Genomic DNA, 18,729 nt, shown 5'->3' on the forward strand with positions numbered 1-18,729 from the left:
CTCGTGATTTTCATGTGATTATTTCCTTATCTGACAACACAGAATCCTAGAACCAACCAGGTTGGAAAAGCCCTTTCAGCTCATCCAGTCCCACCGTTCCCAGCACTGCTAAGGCCACCCCTAACCCATGGCACTGAGGCCTCGTCTCCACGGGGTGTGAACACTTGCAGGGATGGTGACTGCAGCCCTGCCCTGGGCAGCCTGTTCCAATGCCTGAGCACCCTCTGGGGCAGGAATTGTTCCTCAGCTCCATCTAAACCTGCCCTGGTGCAGCTTGAGGCCGTTTCCTCTTGTCCCATCTCTTGTTCCTTGGGAGCAGAGCCCAGCCCCTCCTGGCTCCATCCTCCTGTCAGGCAGTTGTAGGGAGCGATCAGGTCCCCACTGAGCCTCAATTACCTGGTATTCCTGGCTGAAGTTTAAAGAGGAGATGTATCAGCTTGCCTACTCCTTCCCTCAGTGATTGCTGAAACAGCAATTGCACCGGTAGCTGTCACATCTTATCCAGGCTCTGATCACTTTGGATAATGTGTGAATTAGAAAGATGACATCAAAAAGCCCATCAGTTGTTTTTTTTACTCAAAAATAACATAATTGGAAGCAAACACATATTACAGCATTACTAATACCGTGCTATATAAAGAGGTTGCGAAGTTCATTGACAAAGTGGACTGAGCAATAACAAACCAAGTTGTGATCCCAGGAAAGGTGGGATGCAGGTTCTGTGCCTGCACAAACCCTTCCTGAGCAACTAGCACAACTGCTGAACTCTTCCCTATGGAATTCAGTTCTGGGTTTCCTCAAGCACTCTCCCTGTTCCAGGCTCATCAGGGAAGAGTGTAATCTCCTTTAAACCATTCCTGGAGTCCAGAGTCAGCTCAATGCCATCGTGCTGATATTGCTGCTCTGCTGCCTCTAGAGACCGAGTGGTGTTTTCAGAGCTGAAATCGAATTTGGGTCTAAGCTTCCAGAGGATCCATCAGCCAAATTACCCCAGAAACCCTGTCATGTGGTTGAGCTCTGCGAGGCTGCATTAGGCCAGGCAGGTGAGGTTCTATCGCTGCTCCTTTGGGGAGCAATGAAGAGCTGAAACAATATATATGCAAAGCAGTTATAATACTAGCAGAGGGCTGAGCGTTCATTTGCAGAACGGCTGCCATCCCTTAGTATTCCCAGCTTGTGGAATTTGTATCTTCTTTGTATGACTGCAATAAGGTTTCCACTTGCAAGCTGATATAAACCTCTATATAAACTGTATGAAGTACAGAGGTTTTTCTGATGGGCATTCATGGATCAAGGGCTGCAAACCATTGCTGGCACAACATTTACTCGAGAACAGGGTTTCACCATGGCACACTTTTGGTGCCCAGTGGCACAGCTTTAAATTTGCCACTGAAAAGTATATTTTCTGGTAAGTGAAGTTTGGGAATGATGAGAGCTGTAATGAAAAGGGATACAGAGTTCAAGGGATATAGAGGCCAAATGATTTAGGCCAGTTTCCCAGGGAAGGAAGGATGCTCCTGGCTTTTGAAGCGGGGTCTCCACTGACGTCCTCACAGCAGGAGCCTCAAGGGACCTCTCTTCCCCCATTGCAGTCAGTGTCTAATGCTTGGAACAGCAACAGCTCTGTAATGTTATTAGGGGAAGCACATGGGAAGTATTATTTTGTGTGATATAAGCAGGTGGATAGGGGGGTAACACCATGTAGGAGATGTGTGCTCCACAGGGGGAAATTGGGAATATCCCCTCTGGGCATGGCAAGCTGGGAAGCGTATTAATAGACATCATTACATTAGAATAATTGCTGTGGAATCAGCAAGTGCGTTCATAATCTTTAATGCCTGAGAAATCTCACACAGTTTCAAAATAATTAAAAGTGGGATTAATCTAGATGCCAGACAAGGCCTGCCTAATTGCTAATGAATGGAGCTGTTGGAATGGCTGCAGCACCCTCAGCAGCATCAGCGACCCCAAACTCAACCCTGGCAAGGTCCCCCCAGGTCCAAAGGGAACGTCTCGGCCAGTCCAATCCAATCAACCCAGGGCTGTGAACAAAGCCCCAGGCCCGGCCCCTCGCCCGGGAATTCCTCGCCCTGCTCAATCCTATGGGACGCACCTGATGCCGGCGCTTGGCCCTGCCCGCCCCTGCCTGCACCGGGCAGGATCAGACCCGCAGCGGGATGGATCCTGAGCGGATGGGCAGCGCCCGCAGCCCATGGGATTTCCCTCTGGCTGCCCCGGGAAGAGGCGTTTGGGATCCTGAGCCCCTGGCGTGGAGCAACCGCGTGGAGCCCTTTGAGAGGCAGGAGGGAACCTGCACCGGAGCCAGGTAGGGCTGAACCCAGCTGGGAACTGGGGAGCACGGAGCCGCTCGCTCAGCCCCTGTGCCCTGCGGGAGGGATGGGAGGAGAACGGGAAGAGTGGGAAACACAAGTGGTTGGGAGAGAACAGTTTAATAAGTGAAGTGCAGCAGAATGCTGCTGCTACTAATAGTAATAACAGTGGTAATAATAGCAGTTTAATAAAGTACAATGGAATACTAATAATAGAATTATAAATAACATAGAATGGAATACTACTACTAATAACGGAAGGTCAATAGAATACAACTACTAATAGTAATAACAACAATAATTGCCAAAGTAAAATAATACTGCTACTACCTAGTAATGTACAGCGGAATACTAGCACTACTACTAACAACAGGATGCTAATACTAAGAATAGTAAGTAAAGAACAACATAATACTCCTCCTACTACAATCTAATACTAACAACGAGGGCAGTAACAGTGGGAGGGGATCTAAAACTACACCAGGGCTGCTGCACCCTGGTGTTCTCGCAGTTCTGGGCGGTGGAGCTCAGCCCTAGGGTGCTGGTTTTGAGATAGGGGAGTCCTAAGCTTTAACGCTTGTTGCTGGTTGGGTAATTAGTTGGCACTGTTAATGTAATGAGTGATAATACACCTCGGTCGCATTGGCGGTGCAACCTAAGGGTTAAGGAAGCGCGGGGAGCTCACAGCTGCGCAAAGTTAGCTAGGTCTGTACCTTTTGGGGTAAGATCAGCCAATCCAAGGGGAGGCTGAGCCCCCGCGAGAGAAGAGAACCGGTGCAAGGCGGCTCTGTGGCTTGGACACGACCCTGCGCGAGGCCAAAAGGGTACCTGCGATGAGGAAGAGCTGCCAGCCTTCATCCGCACCACTACCAAACCGCACTGCGCATGCGCAGTGGGAGGAGTTTATGGCGATATTAATTATCATACGAAGCGGGGACGGGTTATGAATATGTATAGAAGCTCTCATGAATATGTAACCCCAGCACTACATACGTTCGAAGGGGAGGCGGCCGCGGGGCGCACGGCTTTGGTGGGATGCCGTGGTGGCGCTGAGGCCGGATAAGCATACCTGCAACTCTAACGGGCTGATCGGCTGTAAAGTCCTTCCTGCGCGCGGGGGTCTGTGACTGCTCCCGACAGCTCCAGCGCCTCCCTCCGCCAAGCTCCCGCTGCGGCCCCGGGGAGGGCTCCAGAGCCCCGCGGCCGGCGGCTGCGTGCGCAGTGCGCCGGAGCCAGGGCTGTAGCTGCCGGCGTGCCGGGCGCGGGGCGAGCGGTGGGGCCCTGAGGGGCCGAGGGCGGCTGCGGAGCTGAAGGCTGAGGGAGCCCGAGGCCGCCCTTCCTCAGCCATGCCGGCGCCTGCGCTGCCTCTGCTCCGGACCGGGCCTCTCGGCTCTCTCCTGCGCCCTCGGCCGCTGGTCAGCACAGCCGAAGGGCCGGCTCTGGCCTGTTCCGTGGTGCCACACTGCGCCGCTGTGGCCGCCCGCCTTGCTGCTGTGCTGTGAGGCAAGCTGCGGGCTGGCTCCATCCGCCGGGCCCTGCCTGCGCTGCGGCTGCTGGACCCTCTGGTGGCCGCTGGCTGCACCACGTTGGCGTTTCAGAGCCCGGCCAGCCCCTGCCTGGTGCAGGAGATGGTGACTGGGTTGGCGTTCTGAGTGCCCTGCAGTCTCCACTGCCCGGCCTGGAGTTCTCCAGGGCCAGCGGCTGCTCTCCGAAGCCACGGCCACGTTTTGCCCAGCGCCTGCGGGCTGCCCTGTTCATGGGACACCCTCAGCCAGGAGGAGCTGGTTTCATGTCACGGTCCTGCTGCCTTATTGGCGGGTGTGGGATACCAAAATGGCAGCAGCCCCTCACTGACGATAGGGAAAACACTTCCCAGCACATAGGCAGGGCTGGTGCAGGTCTGCTCAGGAAGGCCACGCCACAGCGGGCAGTAGAACTCAGGTTCATACTAGGAGCCGTGGAGGACGGCAGCAGCCAGAGAGAAGCCGACAGCCAGCTCCAGGCTGACCAAGAGCCCTGTGGGGCAGAAGAGCGATGCAAGGCAGGACGGGGTGGATGCTGCCAGCCCCAGGTCTCCTCTGGGCTGAAGGGGCTGTTCATGAGCCCCACAGGCTGCCCCCCAACAGTTTCTCATTGGGCAGGGTGGGACACGAGACCCCTCAATCCCGGGGAGCACTGAGGCTGGTCCCTGTGCAGCTGCAGAGCCCAGAGCCGGGCAGCGGCGTGCACCAGCAGCCTGGACTTGCGAGCACCGGGCAGATGGAGCAGGCATCAGGCACATCCCAGCCGCTGCCTGGGGCAGGGCACAGGGCACCCCCTGGGGAAACTCCTTGCAGGCAGGAACAGCGGCCGTGTCTCCTGGCCAGCACGTGCCCGTCCTGCTGCTGGGTCGTGGCCTTTTTCAGATTCAGTGGGTGGGATGGGAGGAGAATGGGAAGAGTGGGAAACCCAGAGGGTTGGGAAAAGAGCATTTAAGAAGTACAAAAGAATGCTACTCCGAATATATAGTGTATGATGGAGTATACTAATAGCAATACAAAACGTACAATGGAATACTACTAGTAACAATAACTATAGGCCAGCGTAATAATATCTAAAGTATAACATACTACTACTACTAATATACAGCAGAATACTAGTACTACTACTAACCACTAAAGCACAACACAGTACTACTACTAATAATAATAACTGAAGGACAAGGTAATTCTATTCCTTCTATAATGAAATGCTGCTACTAACAACCACAACACGAACAGCAGCGTGGTGGAGCTCTGCCTGCGCGTGGTTGGTTCTGCTTAGGGTGATGGATCTTCATGTCGGGGTTCCTGCCCTGAGTGGTGTTGAATGCCTGGAGGTTAGAAAACATGCAATGATTTGTGATTCCTCTTGACAATTCCAGCACCTCCCTCAAGCCAAGCTCCCGAGTTTCTGATCTGGGAGGGTTTGGGCAGGTCGGTGTTTAAACAAAGCCCATGGCTGGGGTGGAAGCTGGCTGTAAAGGTGCAGCTCAATCCAAGTCCCTTTGGCACTCAGGGCAGGGGAGTCCACTCCCGTCACCGCCGCCACGGGGCTGCTCTGGAGCCTGGCGCCGGTTCTGCTGCTCTGCTGTTAGGTTCCAGTGTGGCAGAACGCGGGGCTGCCAAGGGTCTGTAAACCAGAGAGTTTATTGCCTTGTTCCTTCTGCTTCCTCCTCTTCCCAAAAGGTGGAGGAGAGCGGAAGGGAAAAAAGAGCTTAAAATGTCTGGGAAGGGCCCGGGCCCGGGGGAATGTGTTACATCCAGCACAAAGGCCAACTGTCAGCCTGAGCCTGCCCCAGTGAGCTCCCCTGAACACCGATGAGCCCAAAAGTGCTTTAATGGGATGGTGAGGACGGGCACGTGGCAGAAACCTGGGATGACTGGGAGTGCTGGGAGCGGAGTCACCCTTTCCTGTCCCAAAGTAGCAAGTGGGGAATAACTGAGCACCTCCTCTTCAGCCTCCTCCACCTCCTGCAGCAGCCTCTTGGTCTTCCCTCCCATCAGTGGAAATCGGTTGCAGCCGAACTGGATCTTCTTAAATGTGTAATAGCATTCAGTGCATTCAGACAGTCTTAGCTGGAATCTCTTGTGAGCAAACCAGAAGCAATCTGCAAGGGCGATGCTGGAGGCGAACCCTGAAGGCACACGCATACAACAGGTCCATCCAGTGGCTTTACCTCCTTCTGCAGCTGGTGGAAATTGTTCTTGTATTGGCAAAACGCTTCGTCAAAGAGCTGCTGCTCCAGCGGGGTCCACGTGTCCGTACCTGGGAATGACCCACGAGGTACAAATGAGGAGATCACCGCAGGCAGAGAGATGCCAGCACAGCTCCTCACTGCCCTGTCGACATCTCTGCTCCTTCAGAGAGCAAGTGCCCAAGCCCAGAGCCCCACACTGGAGGTGACCTGAGTAATGGTCCCCAGCCAGAGGATGGTGTTTACTTGGCTGGGGACCCCCCCGGCACAGCAGCTCCAGAGCCTCCTGTGGAAGTGAATGGAAAAAGACATTGCTCAGCCCCATCAGTGCTTGGTGACAGCAGCTCCAGGATCCCCTTGGCCATGGGAGGGTGTGGGAATGATCCACACACAGAGGCAGGTCCATGCTCCACCAGCCTTTAATGCGACTGAGGCAACAAGAGCTGGGCCCTTGAGCCAAGAGCCCAGATTGCAAGGCACGGAGCATAGACCTGGGAGCACCTCCAGCTCATCCCAGGGACACAAAGGCCATTCCAGAGCGTTGTTAATGATGCCCAAGAGCTGATCTTACCAGGATATCACCGCGCCCCTCATGCAGGCAGTGCAGGGCACACTCAGTGGTGTTCTGGCACATGGCACGTCACTGGAGCTGGCCAAATCAAGGAGCTTGGTCACTGCAAGCACTACAGGAACAGCAGAAAGCTGGGGCTCTGTCCAAACAAGGGGCGACTGGAGATGGGAGGAAAACAGACCCAGTGCAGCAGATGGATTATGCGAGGGCTAGAGCCTGCCCCTGGGTCAGGGCCATGCCAAGCACAGGCACAGGCTGGGGGAGACTGAATGGAGCACAGGTTGCCCAGAGGAGCTGTGGCTCCTTCCTTCTAATGCTACCACATGTGGAGCTCAGGAATAGCAGGGAGAGGATCCAATGTCCGAAAGGCTGCTGTGAAACTCTGGACTTTTGGAACCCTTGTACCTCGGGGGCTTTGGAAGAAAAGCATTAAAGAAACTTCTATCAGGTGTTGATGGGTCCCAGACCAATGATGCCTTCTCTCTTTCTACTCCAAATGTGATGGATCTCAGAGCTCTAGGATCTCTGCCTAGTACTGGGAGCCGATGCTGATGTGCCTGTACTAAGGAGAAAGTGAGGAAGGCAAGTGGTGAAGAGATGGCCGCACACGGTCCATGGCACATGCCAACCCTCGTAGCTAAAGCAGGGTCACCAAAGCCTGCTGTTCAGGACCATGTCCAGACTGGGACAGGAAAGGGGTTCCAGTGCTGGCCCATGTACCCCAGCAGCCATGGGCAGCTGCTCGGCTGGGGACGACGTTTGCTTTGGTGTGCACAGTGCAGGGGTTGGGCCTCTGGAGATCCCCCAGGCTGGTGGCTGTGCTGCAGAGGGCGCCCTGATGTGGATGGGCACCCCGTGACTGGGGATTCCCTGTGCAACTGTGGCTCTCTGCAGTGCATCCCGCTTGCTTTCCATAGGGAGCAGTGGCAGAGCTGACAGGAGCTGTTCAGCTTGGGAGCTGGGGCTCTTCCTTGAGCAGCAGGATGCCTGTGCCGGCAGTGCAAGGTCCCACAAGACTGTTTAAAGAGGGTGGTGGGAAAGAGGGGCCTCGCAAACAGGCCATGACCTGTGTGCCTGACCAGCCCATCCATGTCCCATTATGGGACCTGCTGGACACCCTTGAGTCAGGGTGATCATTCTGACCTGTTCAGGGACCTGCGCCAACAGTGCTGATCAGCCCCCTTACTGCAAATATTCAGGTCTCTGGAGACTTAGACAAAACAGATAAGATACAAGATATTACACAGTGATGTATTTATTATACAGAACATACGGGACAGTGGCAGTGACAGCTCAGTGCCCACGTGCTAAGGGTGATGCCCCATGTCCCCAGGGGCCATGGCTGGGCCGCAGCTCAGCTCCTGGCACCAGCCCCAGAGAGGAGATGGCAGCAGTGGCCGTGTCCCTGTCCTGTCACTGTGACGCTAGGATATGGGTGCCTGGTGGCCACAAAGCTGGGCTGCTCCGGAAAGCTGGGTGCTGCTGGGCAGGAGCAGGGAGAGTGACACCGTCGCCGTGTCGTGTCCCCGCCGCGGGACAGGGGCGTCTGTGCTCACAGGGCCCCTCACACCCGGTTGGTTCCTCACACAGAGCTGCAGACATGCAGGCAGAAGGGCTGAAGGCTTCCACCCTCTGCTCTGGGAGCGCCTGGCACAGGCTTCTGCCGAGGCACAAGGGCACAAGGAGCTGCTGCAGTGTCGGTAGGTGGCTGGGGAGTGCTGAGTTCAGGGGGAGATGGCTGAGCTTTGAAGGCAGCTCTGGAAGGGAGCTGCAGAGGAGACCCCGATGTGTGTTGGCACTCCATGATGGGGATGTCCTGTGCCACCGTGGCTCCCTGCAGTGCATCCCTCTTGCTTTCCAGAGGGAGCAGTGGGCAGAGCTGACAGAAGCTGTTCGGCAGCAGGCTCAGGCCAAGAAGGTACTGGGGACACGAGGGACCTGGGCTCCACTGCCTCCAAGCAGGCAAGGGCATGGGCTCCTGAACAGGCACTGTGCTTGTCCAGCTGCTCAGGCTCAGGCTCCAGCTCCTCCTGAAGAGATGGGAACACCTCCAAGAGCCAACGGCTTTGAGCCCAAGGAGGAATAAGTTCACTTCTTGGCTGCAAGTGAGTTTGCTGGGGGCTTAGGTGCTGGGGGTGCTGGTTCCAGCCTGGCACCCCTGTGGCCACCCAGCGGGTTGCTGAGCTGGCCCAGGTCTCTTCTCACACCTACAGCCCCATGGTGTCGGTGGCAGGGGGAAGGCAGAGCGGGCAGATGAGGCAAAGCCATCGCTGCTGGAGGAGATGGTGGCCATGCGGCTGGTAGGACACAGTGGGCCTTGGGGAGGGAAGGGTCTGCCCTGTGCTGGGGCATGGGAACACTGAGCTCAGTGGGGACAAGGGAGGGCTCTGAGCCCCCACACCTCATCTTCTCGCACACCTCAACGCAAGTCCCCGTCTGCGCTAGCTGTAGGATGAGCAGCTGGCGACATGGAGGAGCAAGATCACTTCTTGGCTGGGGTTTGTTGACGTGGGGGCTTGGGGGCCAGGGCTCTGCCTTAAGCAGCAGGATGCCTGTGCCGGCAGTGCAAGGTCCCCCGGGCTGTTTAAAGAGGGTGATGGGAAAGAGCTGAGTCCAGTTTGGCCTCTGCTCTGCCTGAGCCCTCTCCCATCCCACAGGAGACTTTGTGTGTTCCTCCTCATGCTCGTGGTGGACATCTTCTTCCTGGTCCTGCTGAAGAGGGACACCCTTAACTGGGTCCTGCCACTGAAACTGGCGGCCACCCTTGGGAGCCCCCCGGTGAGGACCCGTTTCTTTTGACATCAAAGAGATGTCTCTTTGACAAGAGAACAAAGAGATCTGTGAGTGCAGGAGACATGTGTCTCCTTGTCGGTGGAGACCCAGATGCAGAGCAAGAGTTTTACAAACCCCAGGGGTCTTCCTTCCATGTAGGCATGTTAGCTGGAGTCTGCCTGATGTGTCACACACACTGCAGGTCACACACACTGCGTGTCACATTGCAGGTCACACATTGCATGTCACACACATCGCATGTCACACATTGCAGGTCACACAGATTTAAGGTGAGTCATTCTGGCACCCTCTGCAGGCTGCACAACAGCCTCTCCTTGAGGATAAATACAATGCCTTTATCTGTACACTCAGCTGTTAATGCTGCAAAGGATGTACAATGTGTTTCAGAGTGTTGCATCGCTACTGTCACTAGAACAAGCAGCTCAAGCAGGCTCTCAAGCAGGAGAAGAAAGAAACCATTAAGTTTACATTACTGGTTCCTACCCAGGTTTCTGAGCAGGGGTGGTTGCCTGCTGGAACAAGCCACCAAGGGGAGCAGGGCACCCCCCGGTCCCTGCTGTCCCTAGAGGGAGGTTGGCTACTGCTCTGCCAGGGATGCTTTTGACAGGCAAAGTTGATGTACTCGGTGCAAGTGCAACCGGCTGAACAGCAGTGGGAGCCCACCATGTGCAGGGGGCCAGTGGAGACGATCAGAGCATCTCAGCCACCCTTAACAGTTGTGGCATGATCTTAAGGTGTTGCTGTTAAAGCAAGTTCTGAATAGTCACTGGTCGTGGAATCATAGACTGGTTTGGGTTGGAAAGAACCTCATGGCTGCAGGCGGTGGAGAGGGGGAGCTCTCACATCACTGACTTGAAGCCATTGACTTCCCAGCACAGTCATGCTTTTGGCCTTAGAATAACTGCAAAGATTTAAACCAAACCAAGCTACAAAGGGAAAAAAAGATATTGAAAGGATTCAGATGTGCTGGGCCAATTCTGCTTGGTATTCAGAACCAACAGGGAGAAATTAGAAACCTTGATGTTTAACATCCATGACAATTTAGGCTTTAATTGAGGTGATATAATGCAAATCACTTTCTCTGGGGTTTAATAGCTTTTCTATTCTCTTGCTTCACGGCTACTTGCAAATGTGAGCTCCTTGACTCTGCGACTACTTAGACCACTAAAAGAGCTATTTACTTACACACCAGTTTGCAGGCAGCCTTCTGCTTGTGGAAGCTGCCTGCTCCCTACGCCTGTGGGGATGGAGATGCACCATTAATAATGTTTTGAGTGTCTCAGCTCTCCTTGACCGAGAAATTCCTTCTCTCTCAGACCTAATGAAAAGTTTAGACTTTTTAATCTATTTTCTTATATTAGACTCAGAAAATAACCTTATTATTCTAATGGGTAGCTCAGTCCCTGTGGAAGAGATGGATAAATGAAAAAATCATAGGTGAAAAATAGGCCAGAGCTGCTATTACAGCAGTCTTCCTGACCTTTTAAGTTTTGGTTCAGAAGCAAGGGAAATGAGACTGTGAGGCTGCAGAACGCAGCAGCTGAGCATGCAGCACCCATGCTGTGCAAAAGAAGAGAATTCCTACATTTTCCCTGGAAGTTTTAAGTGCCTGCTCTATTATTCAATCTATTTTAGCCTGCATCTGTTCAGTGCGTGTTCAATGAGAGTGTTAAATCATATTCTGGACTGTACACACTAGAGGGAGCTAGGGAAAAACCAATCCCCAGGCTCCTGCCTGCTCCTGCCCTCTCCCAGGGGAAAATGGGTGTCCTTGAGGAGCAAATCCTGACAATAGCTGTTTGGGGATGTCGGAGGAGCAATTCTGTTGGAAGTGCAGTGCACTGCTTGAATACACTGATGGTGGTCAAAGTTTTAGGGGGGAAAAAAGGCTTTCCTTTCATTCACATCAAAATCACAGCATCCCAGCCTGGTTTGTGCTGAAGGGACCTCAAAGCTCCTCCAGCTCCAGCCCCTGCCACGGGCAGGGACCCCTTCCACTAGAGCAGCTTGCTCCAAGCCCCTGTGTCCAACCTGGCCTTGAACACTGCCAGGGATGGGGCAGCCACAGCTTCTCTGGGCACCCTGTGCCAGCGCCTCAGCACCCTCACAGGGAAGAGCTTCTGCCTTAGATCTAACCTGAACTTCCCCTGTTCAACCACCTCCATTTTCCTGACCACCATGAGCCTTGTTTATAAAAGCTGACTTATGATGACAGAGAATCGTTTTTCCCCTCCTCTGGAAGCTGATATTAGGAGCTGGAGATCTAACCCTCATACACTGGCAGAGCCTTGAGGAGGTTAAGGCATGGTGAGGCCAGGCTGTGCTGTACCACTGCTCTGAGGGCTGTGTTTTCACTACTTGCACTGGTGGCAGAGCTGGGGCAGTGACTGGAACAAGGCTGAAATCAATACAGAGGTGTGAGAACTGCCCCTGTGCTGTTATTAATGGTCTTTACAGTGCTGCATATGTGAGGCCTGACTGATAACAGGCGCAGGCTGTTTGCTGTGCTGTGTTACAGCACAAGGGCACCATTGTTGCAGTGTGGAGCTGTCTGTGCTGCAGCTCGGGCGAGGGCTGCTTCTGTCTGCAAGGAAACATCATGTCCTGGAAGGCAGAGATATTTCCTTCGGGATGACAAGGAAAGGGAAGCTGAGCAGTGCTCTTGTCAAGTGCTGTTCCACTGATAAAACAGAGCACAGAACAAAAATTTTCTGCCATCAAACAGGGTTATCCTCAGCAAAGGGCACACAACATTTATGTATTTATCACCTGTTGCTCCATTGGCTTTATTGTGCCCACAGCTGTGGAACATTTCAAAGGGGTGTGGGCCTAACACTGCAGTTTCCCAAAGACCTGCCACTGGGGATAAAGGAGTCCAGCAACAGGCTGGGAGAGGGAAGCAGACACTGGCTAACCAGCCAGGGAGGCTTCCCAGGCTTTCAGCTGAGCCATGGCACTGCAGTGGGTGGGATGCTCTCCCTGTTCCACGTTGAGCAGAGGTGGGGTGAGGAGTAACAATGCTTCTCAGCCTCTCCCACAGCCATTAGAGCACCTCCTGTAAATCACAGGGGGAAAAGACTGGCTGAGTAATGCTTGGAGATAGCAGCTGTGGCTTGGTACGGTGGGGGGCATGCGGGCTGGGCTGCTCGGGATTGAGTCCAGAGCAGTTTTACCTTCTAATGAGTGCACTTCAGCCTGGAGCAGTGACACTGGAGGAAGCAATGGAGACCTGTTTGGGAAAGGAAGATCCCTCCTGAGTATCAGTCACATCCCGAGTCCACCCAAAGAGGTTTATTTACCTCAGAGATGCAGACATCATTCCAAGGTGAACTGAAACGTGCACCAGACACAGCATCTGTCCGCGCTGTGATCTGCAGGGAAAGGTCTCCAGAGGGGGATGAAGCTGGCTGTGTTTGGAGGTGATGCCACGGTTTGGAGGGACACACCAGGGACAGTGTGCACTGGGGCTCCCCTGCATGGGGAAGTACTTCTTGGATGCTTCTCAGGCTGTTCGAAGGCAGAGCTGAGCACTGAGGGACACAGTCGTGTCCTGTGTGTAAACTGCTGTAGCTGGTTTCATTAGAAGCAAAGGCAGCAGCAGCTGAAAGTAGAAACCCTGCTTTCTGTGGCTTCCGTAGGAAGGCTTCCCATGGAGCCCAGGAGCAGCAGCTGCTCTCCCAGTTTACACCACACAAACAGACTGCCTTGTTTCATGATGTGCCCTTTCCCCGCAGCAGATACTGGATGGGCAGCCAGTGAGAAGCAGCAGGGGAAGCCCAGCCTGGCAAAGTGCTCCTCTCTCAGCGTGCATGGCAAGGGGCAGAGCGTGCAGGGGGGTGCTGGCAAGATGGGGGTCCCAGAGGAGCCTCGTGTGCATGGGAAATGCCCCGTGAGCTGGGCAAGAGCCAAGCAGCCAGGTTGGCTCTGCATGGCTGGCACGAGCGCCGCATCAAAAGGGACTTTTATCCCGCGAGTCATCAAACATGACTGTGCTAACGCGAGGGAGCAGACAGCTGAGTAGGCAGGGGCCATTTTAACAGTGCGGTAACAGCTTTTTGTTTCTTAACCAGGATCATACCTGCAAATGGCTGAACCGATCTCTGCGCCTCGGGCTCCTCTGTGTCAGGTGCTCAGGGAGCGATTGCTTCCTCCGCTGATCCCTCTGCAGTAGGCACTGGGGTTTGAGAGCTTCCTCAAGCCCATTTACCCTCCCACTGCTCCCCTGGTGTAGCAAAGCAAAGGGGCTTCTGCCAAAGCTCTGCGGGGCTCTGCTCTGCCCACGGGTGACCCGAATGCCTGAGCACCAGCGGGTTATTAGCCCTGGCTGGAGGCAGAGGCTGTGCCAACACGCGGGTTCCTCTGGCGCATCGCTCGGTGATTACAGCTTGACTCAGCCTCACGGTGCTTCTGCTCTTCCCATCCAAGCCTCTCCTGGGAGCCAGAGGTTCTGGCAGGCTCTTCTCCAGCGTAAGGCAGTGTCATTGGGACTGGGGTTCATTCACCACCCCTGTCTCCTGTGTGCCCAGACTGGCTGCAGGCTCCGGCCATCCAGGGCGAGAGGAGCCAGTGCCAGCAGCGGGTGAATCAGCTCCTTGCTATGTGCTGGGCTTGGGTGGGGTTCCTCACAAAATGCCAGTTCACTTCCAGAGAAACATAAATCAGGCCGTCGAGACAAGCTCCAGCCCCGCAGATCCCGGCCGAAGGGCCAGGATGGGGCTTACAGCTAATTAAAAAGGGAAAGTCGAGGGCATGTGAAAGCAAACCCCAACTGTCTGTAACAATTATCCCAGGAGCAGAAACTTTCCCTCCTCACTCGGCTGATGACAAACAGGGGCGCAGCCACCCCCGGGAGCTCGGGCCCCTCCTGCCTCCCCTCCCTTTGAAGCTCAGTTTCCTTCCCCTCGGCAGTGCGGGACGTGACTGGGGACAGCGTGTTCATCCCGTGCTGGTGCTCGGGCTCTCTGCGGGGCTGCTCGGTGTCCTCCCTGCAGAGCAGCTCCTCTGTGGCTGCTCAGGAGCGGAGGGTGACAACAAGCTGCCTTGTTCCGTTCAGCTCTGTGTGGGTGACTCGTGTGGGCTGGGGGATACAGGAACACTGTGGATGGATGGAGGGACCGAACGTTGTCCTGTGTGTATCCCAGCGCATCGGCCCGCAACGCAAAGCTCCCAAACCCTCTTGTTTAAAACAGCCAGACCTCCCTTCTCTGCTCCCACAAACAGAAAGCGTCTCCTCCTGCCCTCTTGTTGCTGATTCAAGTCAGCTCATTTACAGGCCTGAATACCCAATGGCTGGGGTCTTGTTTGCTGCATCTACCTGATGCTCACAGCCACCCACAGCCCCCTGCGAGCCCTTGCTCCCCTCCGGTGTTTCTACCTCTGACGTTCCACTCCTTCTCCTGCAAGCCCTGAGAACAAAGCTGTCCTCCCCACGCACTCAGGCGCTCCCTTTCCCTAACCCAGCTCTGCAGTGCACAGTTATGAATAAGAAATGACAACATCGCGTTCTGCCCGCACCATCACATCTGTCACTGTCACCACCGCACTGCTTCTGCCACCTCTCAGTGTTCCAAGAGGGAAGGAAAGGTGCGAAATCCCTCCCTACCTGCCGGAAGGAGGGAGCGATGATTTCCCTTGGCGGGGGGGGGGGCAGTTTGATATCGTCATTCCTGGTGATTAAAAACTGCTATTTGTGAACATTCGGCTGCTAAAAATAAAGGATTTCTAAGACTCCACTGGGTTTTCTCTTATGGAAGGTGTCAAACTCATCCCGGCTTGTCAGCCTTTATGTAAAACGTCATTTCCTAAGCAGTGCTCAAGGCCTGTGTCTCTGCTTACCCTTTGGTAACACGTGTAAGGTTAATCCTCAGCAGTGGCTGTTAAAAGCAGCCTCTGCTTGAGCAGGGCTAGTTTTTGAAGACTCATTCTCAGCGTTCCCCATAGCAGGCACAGTCAGAAGTGCAGGAACACAGTGAAGGGCCCTCCCGCAGCAAACACCGGGTCTTGTGCTGCAAGGGGAAGTGATGTGCAGAGGTGAAACCCTCTGCCTGGTGCATTGAGGAGCTCAGGACAACCTTCTAAAGAGAACTTTGCAGCAAGAAAAGGCAACACAACAGCAAGTTAGAGCTGGAGGCAGGATTTTATGGTGGGGTCCTTCCTTCTGTGTTTCCCCTGGGGCTTGTCGCAGCAGGCATGGGAGCTCTAATGGGTTGCTTCTCCCCAGAGAGCAGCAGAGGGGCAGAATCCCTCCCCTCAAATGCGCAGTGTTGTGCAAATCCCAGACCAAGTTACCCAAGGACGGACACTCCAGGCCGCATCCTGCGCCTGCTGCAAGCAGATCACACGCTTCTAGAGTGTGCAGCCAGGTGGAGATGTAAAGCACCATCTCCACAGAGCCTGCCCCGCACCAAACACGGGCCGTGGCATGAGTCAAAATGAGGGACACCAGCAAATAATAGACTTCACCTGCAGAAGAGCACTAATTTGCAGCTGTAAATCACCTTTCATCTGCAGATCACAGAGGCGTCTCCAGCAGTGATTAACGCTGCCCTGCAGCATCCCTGCCCCATCACCAGCGCAGGGCCATGGTTATTGCACCCGCTGGCACGCGGCCACGTGTCCTCGCAGGCACCTGCAGGAGGGACCTGGCTCACAGGGCTGGTCCTGCTGCACTTCCCGTGGCCACGGGCACCAAGGTGTCCCCAGCGTGAGCAGTTTGGGGTCTGCTCCCACAGCAAGGAAGGATGGGCCGTGAAGGGGTGCGGGAGCAGAACCCTCTCTGAATCCAGTGCACTGGTGCCTTGGGGTTTATTTGGTGTTTTCCATGTGGACATCACTATTTTGCTCCAAGCAAGCTGGAGTGAGGAAGGTTAAGCCCATCCAGCAGCAAATCGCCCTGGCAGGGCTGTCAATAAAGAACGGCAGGAAAGTGTCTAATTCCTAAAGCTTTCCTATATGTAAGTGTGTACATGTGTATTTAAATATATATATATATATATATATATATACAGAATATTTTCAAAGAAGCCAGGGGTCTTTAACCTCAGAAGTTACCTAAAGGAAGAGACAGGCACCAAGCACTTGTTACCTCAGGCATGGAGCGCAGAAGACAGGTTTGCAAGGATCCATGTGTGGGGCTGTTCCTATCCCAGCCTCAGTCCCCTCCTTCCCTGAGGTGAGGCATCTTTCCTATGTACAATGAAATAAGCTTTTCTGGGAAGAACTTCAGTGTGAAAGGGAAAGATGAGGAGTGGTATGATCAGAATTCCCTGCCAGCTGTAGGTGTACCACACTCGCCTTCCCTCCCCCTGGACCAGGGATGTACAGCACACACCCTGCAGCACACCAGCGCCGGAAGGACACAACGTGAGACTCTGGGCTACAAAACCTGTCTGTTTTCAGTTTTCAGTGAGCAAAATCAAGCAGAAGTTACTGGGCTGTGTGGGGGAGTTGAGATGTAAGGCTGTGACATAGAGGAGAGGGGAAGCAGGCTGCAGAACGTCCATCACCAGTGCTGAAATCCTGCGTGCGATCACTTTGCATGGCTGAAAACAGCTCTGCAAGGTGCCAGGGGCCAGTGCAAGCCGGCCCCTGGCACCGCGCAGCTCCCAGCACTGCTTTACTGTCACACCAGGAGTGTTGCTGCACCAAGAAATTACAACTGGACTCTGCTGCTTTGTCCGTGCTACAAGCAGGTAAATTAAAGGTTAGGGAGATTGTAATTCGATTCAGGACATAGCGAATGCTGGCGCAGGAGTGAGCTCTGCAAGCCCCAGCTGCCAGTGCCTTGCTCCGACTGCTGCACGGAGTGGGATTTGTTTCCCTCGTTAAAAATAACCTTGTTTATAACCTCTGCTTCATGATTCAGCTCTGCTGCAGTCAACAACTGATCACCATCAGAGCAGGGAGCATCACGTTTCAGGAGGAAGGTGCAATGGGCCGTGGCAGCTCAGGGATGCTCCCTGCAAAGGGCAGTTTGGCTGAGGAAATGAGGGTGCATTGACAAAGGGCTGCTCTTTTTGAAGAGCAGCTCTCCTGTCTGAGGTCGCTGTGCCAGATCCTGACCTGCCTGGAGCTCCTGCTGTGCAAATCCCCACTCATGGCTTCTGTCCCACCTCATCACCATGAACGTGGCCCTGTGCAGGCCCAAAGGTACAGACAGACGTGGTTTTCCTGGTTCCTCTCCTCCTTCTTGCCTGTAGGTCAGAGCATCAGACATGCATTGCTCCTGATGGGGCAACCCGGAGCCCTACCAGTGGCACAGCTACCGGTTTTACGTCTAAAGCAAGGCTCATTGCCAAGAGAAATCTCCTACAGAGCCCCCGAAGCTTTGATTCCTGGCATTGTGGTGTGATGTGTCTCATGAGCAGCACGGCTCTCCTGCCTTTTAAGGGCCATGTTGTCAGGGTTTGCTCGTTGCTGCAGTGTCTTGCCTGCAAAAATCAGGATTGCAGCTGCAATCCTCATCCCATTTAGTGACTGGAAACAGAGGTGCAAAATAAGCATAACCAAGCTTTTCCGAAAGCATCTGCTGAGAGCTTTAAACTGTCAGAGGGGGAGTTGAGATATAAAGATGGAACTCGATGAGCTTTAAGGTCCTTTCAACTCAAACCAGTCTGGGATTATGATTTTTGGCTAACACTGGAGTAAGGTTTTGCTTTCAGGTGCATCAGCAAGTGATGCGCCCATGGCCACACAGATCATCAGTAGCAGAAATCGTAACAGAAGCGAAAGCAAAACCCCTGAGACACAATCTGGTGATGCAAATTTGAGCTCACCCTTTCCTGTTTTAGGAGCTAATCCTTTGTCCTTGCAGCTAAGAGGAATTTTCCATAAAAGGGATATTCTTTCAAACACATCATTGTGTTTAATGTTTAACAGGGGGATCATTACGGTTTTATTAGCAGTACGCAATGCTTTTTGGTGTTCAGCTGACTTTGCAAACATGAACGGATTGATCTCAGCCACGGTGGTAACTAGGCAGAGAGGTGATGTGCTCCTGCGGCTGTCAGCACAGGGTGCAGACATGAGGCCCCTGCTTTGCTGCTCTGACCACCGACACCGGCGTTTCCATTAGCGCTGCTGTCGGGGAGGAACACTGCGCGCAGCGAGCGTCCTGCTTCTGGCTGAGCTCACAACGTAGCAAATGTCACCGAACCCCATGAAGCGCTGATTTACAAATATTAAATGCACGATTGGCTGTGTTTTCCTCAGTCATCCGGTAGTTGCTGGTTGTTTTCAGCTCACCCCAACCAAACCGTGGTTAAATGGTGTGTATTTGTGGGAACTGGGTGCTAAAGTCAGCAACAAGCAGCCAAAGGCCG

The 18,729-nt window shown here is 54.0% G+C and overlaps 1 long non-coding RNA gene across 1 annotated transcript; it reads left to right on the plus strand.

The window, feature by feature from the left end:
- The first annotated feature begins 8,778 nt into the window (after nucleotides 1–8,778).
- On the plus strand, nucleotides 8,779–9,372 carry LOC130596880 (uncharacterized). The gene is made up of 3 exons (XR_008971633.1): nucleotides 8,779–8,916; nucleotides 9,068–9,114; nucleotides 9,274–9,372. It is a non-coding gene; the product is annotated as an uncharacterized LOC130596880 (long non-coding RNA).
- Nucleotides 9,373–18,729: the final 9,357 nt, after the last annotated feature.

Source organism: Pezoporus wallicus, unplaced genomic scaffold (genome assembly GCF_028554395.1).
Source record: "Pezoporus wallicus isolate ANWC-B61680 ecotype Strahan unplaced genomic scaffold, APGP_CSIRO_Pwel_v1 contig_6217, whole genome shotgun sequence".
Lineage (NCBI taxonomy): Eukaryota > Metazoa > Chordata > Aves > Psittaciformes > Psittacidae > Pezoporus > Pezoporus wallicus.